Here is an 8,781-nt window from a genome sequence, read left to right on the forward strand (position 1 = left end):
CCGCTGCAGGCGGCCCAGTGTTTCGTTGGTTCGAATCCTGGGGGCGGACATGGCACTGCTCGTCAGACCACGCTGAGGCAGCGTCCCACATGCCACAACCAGAAGGACCCACAACGAAGAATAGACAACTATGTACTGGGGGGCTTTGGGGAGAAAAAGGAAAAAAATAAAAATCTTTAAAAAAAAAAAAATATAAGGTTTTCAAGACTGACTCATGGGAACGTATATTATTACTGGTGCTGTGTGAATACCAGAAATGGTTTCCTCTAATCCTTTGGAATGGTTCTTTCCTGGCCTTGGATAGTTTCCCCAAAGGTACTTTAATGTTCTGAAAGGAAAACAAGGATTGATAATCTAGAATTCTATAATCAGCAAAAATATCTGTCAAAAACAAATATGAAATACTTCTTCAAAAATGCAAAAGCTAAGAGACTTCATCAGCAGCAAACTCTCACAATAAAATTGTTAGAAGAGGTACTTCAAGCAGGATGGAAGTGATTACGGATATCAATCCAGATCTGCACACAGGAAGGAAGAGCATCAGGAAGGGCGACTGCAGTGGAAATATCTCAAAGATTTCTCATTTTTAAAACCTACTTAAAATATAACTGACTGTTTAAACAAAAACAGTAATGACGTAGTGTGACATTTTTGCCCAAATGAAAGTAAAGTGTACGCAACAATAGCACAAAGATTGGGTGGAGGGAAGTGGAAGTTTACCGTTGCAAGGTTCTATTACGATATGTAAAGTGGCATAACACCACCTGAAAGTAGACAGATCAGAGTTATGTAAACTATAAACCTTAAAACAGTCACATATGAAACAAACAGTTGGGGCTGGCCCAGTGGCACAGTGGTTGAGCTCGTGCGCTCCATTTTGGGGGCCTGGGGTTTGCAGGTGCGGATCCCAGGTGCAGACCTACACACCACTCATCAAGCCACGCTGTGGCAGCATCCCACATACAAAATAGAGGAAGACTGGCAGCATGTTAGCTCAGGGCCAATCTTCCTCAAGCAAAAAGAGGAAGATTGGCACCAGATGTTAACTCAGGGCTAATCTTCCTCACACACACACAAAAAAAGCTAACAACAACACAACAAAAATCCAAAGAATTATAGCTAATAAGCCAATGAAGGAGATAAAAAACATAAAAATACTCAACATGAAAGAAGGCATAAAACATGAAAAATGAAAATAAAAAGACATGGGGGAGATAAAAATAGCTATAGAATAGATGTAAAGCAAGTCCTAGCAATAATCACAGTAAATTTAAATGGCCTAAGTAATACAATTAAAGAGCAGACTTGTCAGATTGATTAAAAAGTAAGATTTAAATATATGCTGCCTACATGAAAAGAACTTTAAATACAAGGTATAGAATAGGTTAAAAAGTTAAAGGGTGAAAAAACATATACCATGCCCATACTAATCCAAAGAAAGCTGGAATGGACATATTAATATTAAAAAAAAAAATTTCAGGGACTGGCCCAGTGGCGCAGTGGTTAAGTTCGCACATTTCTCTTCAGCGGCCCGGGGTTCACCAGTTCAGATCCCAGGTGCAGACATGGCACCACTTGGCAAGCCATGCTGTGGTAGGCGTCCCACGTATAAAGTAGAGGAAGATGGGCATGGATGTTAGCTCAGGGCCAGTCTTCCTCAGCAAAATGAGGAGGATTGGCAGCAGTTAGCTCAGGGCTGATCTTCCTCAAAAAAATAAAATTATTTCAGAGCAATGAATGTTATCAAAGATTTCTTTAAAAAGTTAATTTCACAATGTAAATTAATCATTTTCTCAAGAGGGCATAACAGTCCTAAACTGTTTATGCACCCAAAAACAGAGCTTCAAAATACACAATAGAACTCCAACGGGGAATAGTAAATTCACAATTATAATTAGATATTTCAATACCCCACTCTCAGTAATTGACAGAAAATTAAACATGAGACCTGTAAGAATATGGAAAATTTAAACTACACAATTAGTCAGTTTGATCCAATTAGTGTTTGTACAACATTCCTCCCAACAGCAAAATGCACGTTACTTTTAGGTGCATAAGAAACGTGTAACAAGACAGACTATATTCTGGACCATAAACTAAGTCTCAATTTTTAAAGGATACAAGCCATATATAGTATGTTCTCTAACCACTAACAGAAATTAGAAATCAATAATGGAAATATCTTAGGAAAATTCCTCAATATTTTGAAACTAACTAACACATTTATAAATAAACTATGGGTCAAGAACAAATCGAAGGGATTTTAAAAATAATTTTAAATTGAACAAGAATTTACAAGATCAAATTTTATAGGATGCTGCTAAGCACTATTTAAGATAAAATTTATAGCGCTGAACCCCCTTAATTAAGTAAGAAGAGAGTTATTGGGCCAGCCCCAGTGGCCTCGTGGTTAAGTTTGGCACACTCTGCTTCAGTGGCCTGGGTTCAGTTTCTGGGGGTGGACCTACACCACTTGTCAGGGTCCATGCTGCAGTGGCAGCTCACACACAAAATAGAGGAAGATTGGCCAAATATGTTAGCTCAGAGCAAATCTTCCTCAGGGACAAAAATAAAAGAAGATGAGAGTTCTCAAATTAATGGTCTCAGCTTCTACCTTAAGAAACTAGGAAAACATGAGAAAATTAAACTCAAAGTAATTAGAAGAAAAGAAATAATAAGAATCAAGACAGAAATGAATGAAATAGAAAATATCAATGAAACGGAAAAAGCAATGAACTATTACTGATAAATGCAACAACATGAATGAATCTCTAAACAACTATGCTGAGTAAGTGAAGCCAGGCAAACAAACAAAAAGAGTGCAAATTGGATGACTCCATTTTTATGGAATTACGGAAGATGAAAAACAATCCACAGTGACAGCAGATCAGTGGCTGCCTAGGGGTGAGGAACGGTGTGGAGGGAAGGGAGGAAAAGATCATGAAGAGGTAAGAGAAAACCACTGAGGTGATGGATAGGTTCATCGTTTTGATCAGGGGGTTGGTTTCATGGCCATGCACATATGTCATGACCTATCAAATTCTACCCTTTAAACATGTGCCATTTACTGTATGTCAGTTATTTCTCAATAAAGCTGTTACCAGAAAAACTTCCCGGAAAAAATCGAATGACAAATGACATGTGCACACCGTTATTCTGCATAAGGTATAAAAACAATAAATTCAATGCAACCTAAATGTCTAGGAACAAGGGACTTGTTAAATTATGCTCAACCAACTCTGTAGAGAGAAACACAATATCTGTATGCATGGCTAGGAAACGGTTTCCATGATATATTGTTGAGAACACACACAAATCCCTCAAAAATAAAAATAAAAAGCAGAGCAGTGTATATTTTATGTTTCTATTTTTGGTACAAAAAAAGGATAGACAAGAACATTTGCCATATCTACATAAGAAAGTAAAAATATTAGTTAACTGCAGCATGGTGACATGGGTGGCTGAAGATGAGAGCGTGAGAGTGAATTTTTTCTTCTATATCATGCTAATCCTTTCAATCTTTGAAACATGTAAATGTCTTACCCATTTGAACATATTTTTAAGAGCCCTGGCAATAACATATCATACTAATTAAAAATTAGTCAAGCTTTGGAATCAGATAGCTTGTACTAACTGTGTGATTTTAGGCAACTTCGTTAAACATTGTCTCTTAATTTCCTTAAAAGTGTAACACAGATAGTGACAGTGTCTCCTCATAGAATTATGAGTATTACAGGAGCTCGTAGAAGAGGACCACCACGACGGTAAACACACCGTACGTTTTAGATATTATTATTGGCACAGGTTCAGTTAAACATGGCTGTTGTTAAAGAGGGCTGTCTGATTTGCTTAATGTGCATCAGTTATAAATGTCTCCAAACACATGCCACCTGATTAATCTTATTCCCATCTCTTTTCTCACACTGGCCTGACTCACTCTAGAAAGCAAGTTCAGTGTTTACAGGAGCACATCCCTTGTTTCAGATAGATGGTGCTTCAGAAGCGGATGAGGGCTCTGGGAAACAATTTGTCATCTTCCTCATTTTAAAGAACCTTACGATGTGTTATCATTATTGATTGTGCGTGCATCTATTATGAAGGTAAACTTCAGCCCAAATAGATTACTCAAAACTCTGAAGAGTGTAGTCTGAATAAATATGTATTCATATATATTCATATTTGTTCATATACACATATATATGAATAAGTCAATACACATTGACAGACACAGACACATCCCAAAGAGGAGAAAGAGCTCGGAGAGTTCAGTGATTTGTCCACGGTCACACAGCACATTTAGTAGGAGCCAGAAAATGAACGTTTGTCTGCGTGGAACCCAAGTTATCATACATTGTAGTATACAGCCTCTAATTATTTATATCCCCTTCTCTTTCCCAATATGCAACATACATATAAGGGTTCACATCCATTTTACCTTTCCTCAGAGGAGTGAGCAGCTCTCATTCCTAGCTTACAAACCAAAAACAAACAAACAAAAATCTCAGGGACATGGAGGGTCGACCAAGTTTTTAGAGCAAGTGACAGGAAGAGGGGGAAGAAGATCTCAGGTTTTCTGACCCCATTCCTTTCTTTGTTTTGACCTGTGTTATCTACTCTTTCTTCCTCTTGACCCTGAATAGGCCAAGTAGAATCAAAGATCCACAGAATCTCAGACAGACCGGACTCCTGCGCCGCCCACTCCAGAAGTCCCTGGGGTAGATCCTAGCGGGTCAGTGATGTGCTCATCTTTCTAACTTCATGAAGCTAGAGGTTTATGACGAGAGAAGAAGAAGAAAGAGGAAGAGGAGGAGGGCAGAGTCAAACCAATGTCACACGTCGCTCATAACTGTATGTTCTTTCTGTACATTGCGTTACGATGCTAAATCGTCAATGAAAGAAGTGTCTACACCAAGTTTTGAGGATCTAGGTCATCATTTGCTTACTTCGTTCTTGATTCCTGTGTTATATATTGCAATGACTTATTGTATAGACAGATGAGGGTAAATTTTGTCTCTTCAAAGACCTGTGGCTGAAAGGCCCTGACTCTCAGTGCTTACGGCGTTCTCGAGCCAAGGGTAAACAAGGTGTGTACCAAGTGTCTGACAGCAGTGTGAACGTTGATGTGCTCCTAATTTTGCAGAGTGTTCTTTTAAGTAGCATCAATTTACTCCTTCTCCAAGAAAATGAAAATAGCTAAAGCTCATCTGTGCTGAGTCGTTGAAGTCTCAAAGACTGCGCTAACTGCTGTGTGTGCATTATTCCATTTAACCCTCAAAACAACCCTCTAAAGTAGATATCATTTTCATCTCCATTTAACGGATGAAGCTATGAGGCACAGAGCAGTCAACTAACTCTCCCAAAGTCACACAGTGGACAAATCTCTGATTTGAACCAAAGTATTCTAATTTTCCGGTACTCCACTCTCCCTCCTTGTCTATGAATCAGAAATTAGTGTGCTTCTCCTAAACAACGATTTTCTGTATCACATGGACACCAGGATCTGTGAGATTTACCAGGATCTCATTGTAACCCACAGAGGTGACAAAGCTTGTTTCTCTAGAATTTTAATTTTAGATCTCTGTGCTAGTTATTTATTAACACGCCTACTTCCTAGATTTCCCTCGTTTGTCTTTTTTTCTTTCTCATCCACCTGTCATTGGTGTTATCTTGCTGTATTTTATGTATTCCCTTCTGGCTTCCTTACATTCCTTTTGCAATAAATATACACGTATATACGTCCATATCAAAGCAGTCATCTCAGAAACAGGGTGGTGAGTGGTGACATATGAGTTATAAACCTGCAATTAGCAAGCAATTACTTCATTATGTTTCCATCATTCCCTTTAATTAAAAATCCATTATCTGTAAAGATGGCTGCAAAATTACCACTAATTTATCATAAATTAAGGATACCAGATCCCTGAAGTTTGAAAAAAAAAGTCTTTATATTGATAGAAATAAATAAATCCACCACTTAGCAAAGCCAATGAGGCAGCCAGAACCGACCCTGGAAAAGCAAATATCTCCAGAAAAATCCTTGGCCAATTCATCATGTACGCTAAATTTTCATAGGGAAATTAAAGAAGTGGCTCACCAAGACCACACAGTGAGTAGTTCAGTGTTGTCAACGTGGTCCTCAAGGGGTGGATTCGAGCAGCCTTCTACATCTCACTTCCTGTCTCATAACTGATCTCCGCCCCACATGTTGAGTACGACATCATTTCCTCTCCCTCCTCTTTAACCAAATAAATAAACCATGGATCTGGAATTTAGGTTTTAAAAGGGCCTTATAGATAATGTAGTGTAATCTCTGTATTTTGCTAAAGAGAGGACAGAGTTCCCAGGTGGGTAAATAATTGCCCAAGATCAGACGGTTTGTTAGACTCAGTCCTGGTGCTACAATCCAGGCCCTGAACTTTATTTCTTTGATATTTCTAATACAATCACAGTGCATATTTCCCAGAAAAAGCTTTTGATTCTTATGGCTCCTGGGATATTTTACCAAATCTCAATTAACTCTCCAGAGTATAGCAAGCTTGTCCACTCAATCAGTTAATAGTTGTACATTTTCAAAACTGTATTTTCTAAAAGAGAAAGAAGAGGAATTTCCTGGAAACTTCATTCTACATGTCTGAAATTCCATCTAATATGAAAGAGTTGAGGATCAAAGCGCAGTATACAAAATCACAAAAGTCCTCAGCCACTGAGCAGTTTCAATTGCCAGTCACTGAACTGCCACTCAGCTCTTTTAAGGTTTCCAGCTCAATGAAGCAAGTTCACTGCGGCGGGAGGAAGCACGTGGAGTGGGTGGCTTTCTCCACATGAAAACAACTGTCTTATGCTATGGACTGAAGGTTTCTGCTCCCCCTACAAATACATACATGAGGCCCTAGCCAGCAATGTGATGGTAATGGAGGCAGGGCCTTTGGGTGGTAACCAGGTCATGGAAGGTGCAGCAAGAATGGGATTCAGGGCCTTAGAAGAAGAGACACAAAATCATTGATCTTTCTCTCTACCATGTGAGGATACAGCAAGAAGGTGGCCACCTGTAAACCAAAAAGAGGGCCCTCGCCAGACACCAAATCTGCCGGCACCTTGATCTCGGACTTCCCAGGCTCCAGAACTGTGACATATTGATGTTTGTTGCTTAAACTCCCCCAGTCTATTGTATTTTGATATAGCAGCCAAAACTAAGACACTTTTTAAAAATTCACTTATTCATGAAGGGAATGGGGTTATTAGAAAGGCCCTATTTATTGGAATATCAAATTAATGATAGTGTCAGTGGAAGACCTTCCAGAAGGAAATCTTATTGAGGGAAATTTTTTTGTGTGTGAATGAACAGGGCTAACAAATTGGAATGAGGGTCAAAGGCAGGGAAGATACAAGTATTTAGATTGGCTGAAGTTTGTTTATGTTTTTCTTTTCAGTGAAAACTAAATCAGTATTTTAGATATATTTTCTTAATCAACAGAAAAGATATTAAGATTTAGATTTCACAAAGACTACTTTTTAAAGACCAAAACAATATTTTTAAATTTACAATTTGATGGGGAGAAAATATCCAGTTATAATGGGAAGGATTTGCCATCAGAGGTAGCTGAGCTGGCTGTGGGGCTTGAACGAAAGCTCAGGCACCCCAGACAACAGCATGCTTTTGCCTTTACTTGATTTTCAGTGTGTCCAGGGGGATTTTTTTTTTTTAATTGTACAATTCCTTTGGGATTAAACTGTTAATTTTCTGGTCCAGAGAGACCAGACTCTCTTATTAGTCATTATTTAAAGCCCTTGAATCTCGGAAAACAATAAGCACGCAATGAGGATTTATAAATAGAAGGTCAGCTCTACGCAGGGCTTAATGAGAGGAAGCACATTAAGGAAGGTGCAGCTGCTGCTGCTATTTCAGTGCAACCTGCTTGGCCATGTTTTAAACTAGTCAACAGACATCTCCAGCTCACTGAGGGGTGACAAGTAGATGGAGAGAAAATGAAGCTGTCAGAGGCACCTATGATTTGTGCCTCTCAGATCTAAGTCTGAGAGTGGTCTTCTGGATTTACGTGTAAAAGTGGGAAGCCCTGGTTTGACTTATTTTACCCTGATGGATGCACGCTGGACGTAGAGAACATGTTTGGTGTTTTACTTATAAATAACCTCATTTTATCAAACATATATCCTTACGTAAAATGTCATTTCCCCATGAAAATTAATGTTAACTTATCCTACAATTCATTCCTCATTTCACTGTAACTCTCTAAAATTATTCTGTGAGATGTAATTCCAGTCCAGACCAAGTAGAATAACGGGGATTGGCGCTACTCTCTCACATAAAAATACTAAATGAAATGGGCAAAATACACGAAGCAATGATTTCAGATGCGGGAAATCAAACAGCAGAGGGCAGTGACACCTGAAAAAGGAAAACACACTGAACCCTGCGGCCACCACAGCTTCAGAATGGAGTGAGTTCCCAGGCCACCACAGGATGAGGAACCCCAGGGGAGCCCAGCACTTTCATAAGGGAAGGAGCTGGAGTTGGGAGTTCAGAGAGCCGAGATTGCTGGAGCCTACCATTGCAGAGAAGTGGAGAAGAGAAGGCAACACGGAGAGGGGGCGCTGGAGATTTCCAGAAGATTCCCATCAATTCCTTAGTTACATATTGAGCATACGTGTATAAGGAAACTACCCAAGACCAGGGGTAAAAATACTCAAAAAGATGAAAAGAAATGATGTCTGGAGGTCACACTGGGTTGGAATTGTTCATACTCTCAACAGCCAGTGAAG

Source organism: Equus quagga, chromosome 6 (genome assembly GCF_021613505.1).
Source record: "Equus quagga isolate Etosha38 chromosome 6, UCLA_HA_Equagga_1.0, whole genome shotgun sequence".
Taxonomy (NCBI): Eukaryota; Metazoa; Chordata; class Mammalia; order Perissodactyla; family Equidae; genus Equus; species Equus quagga.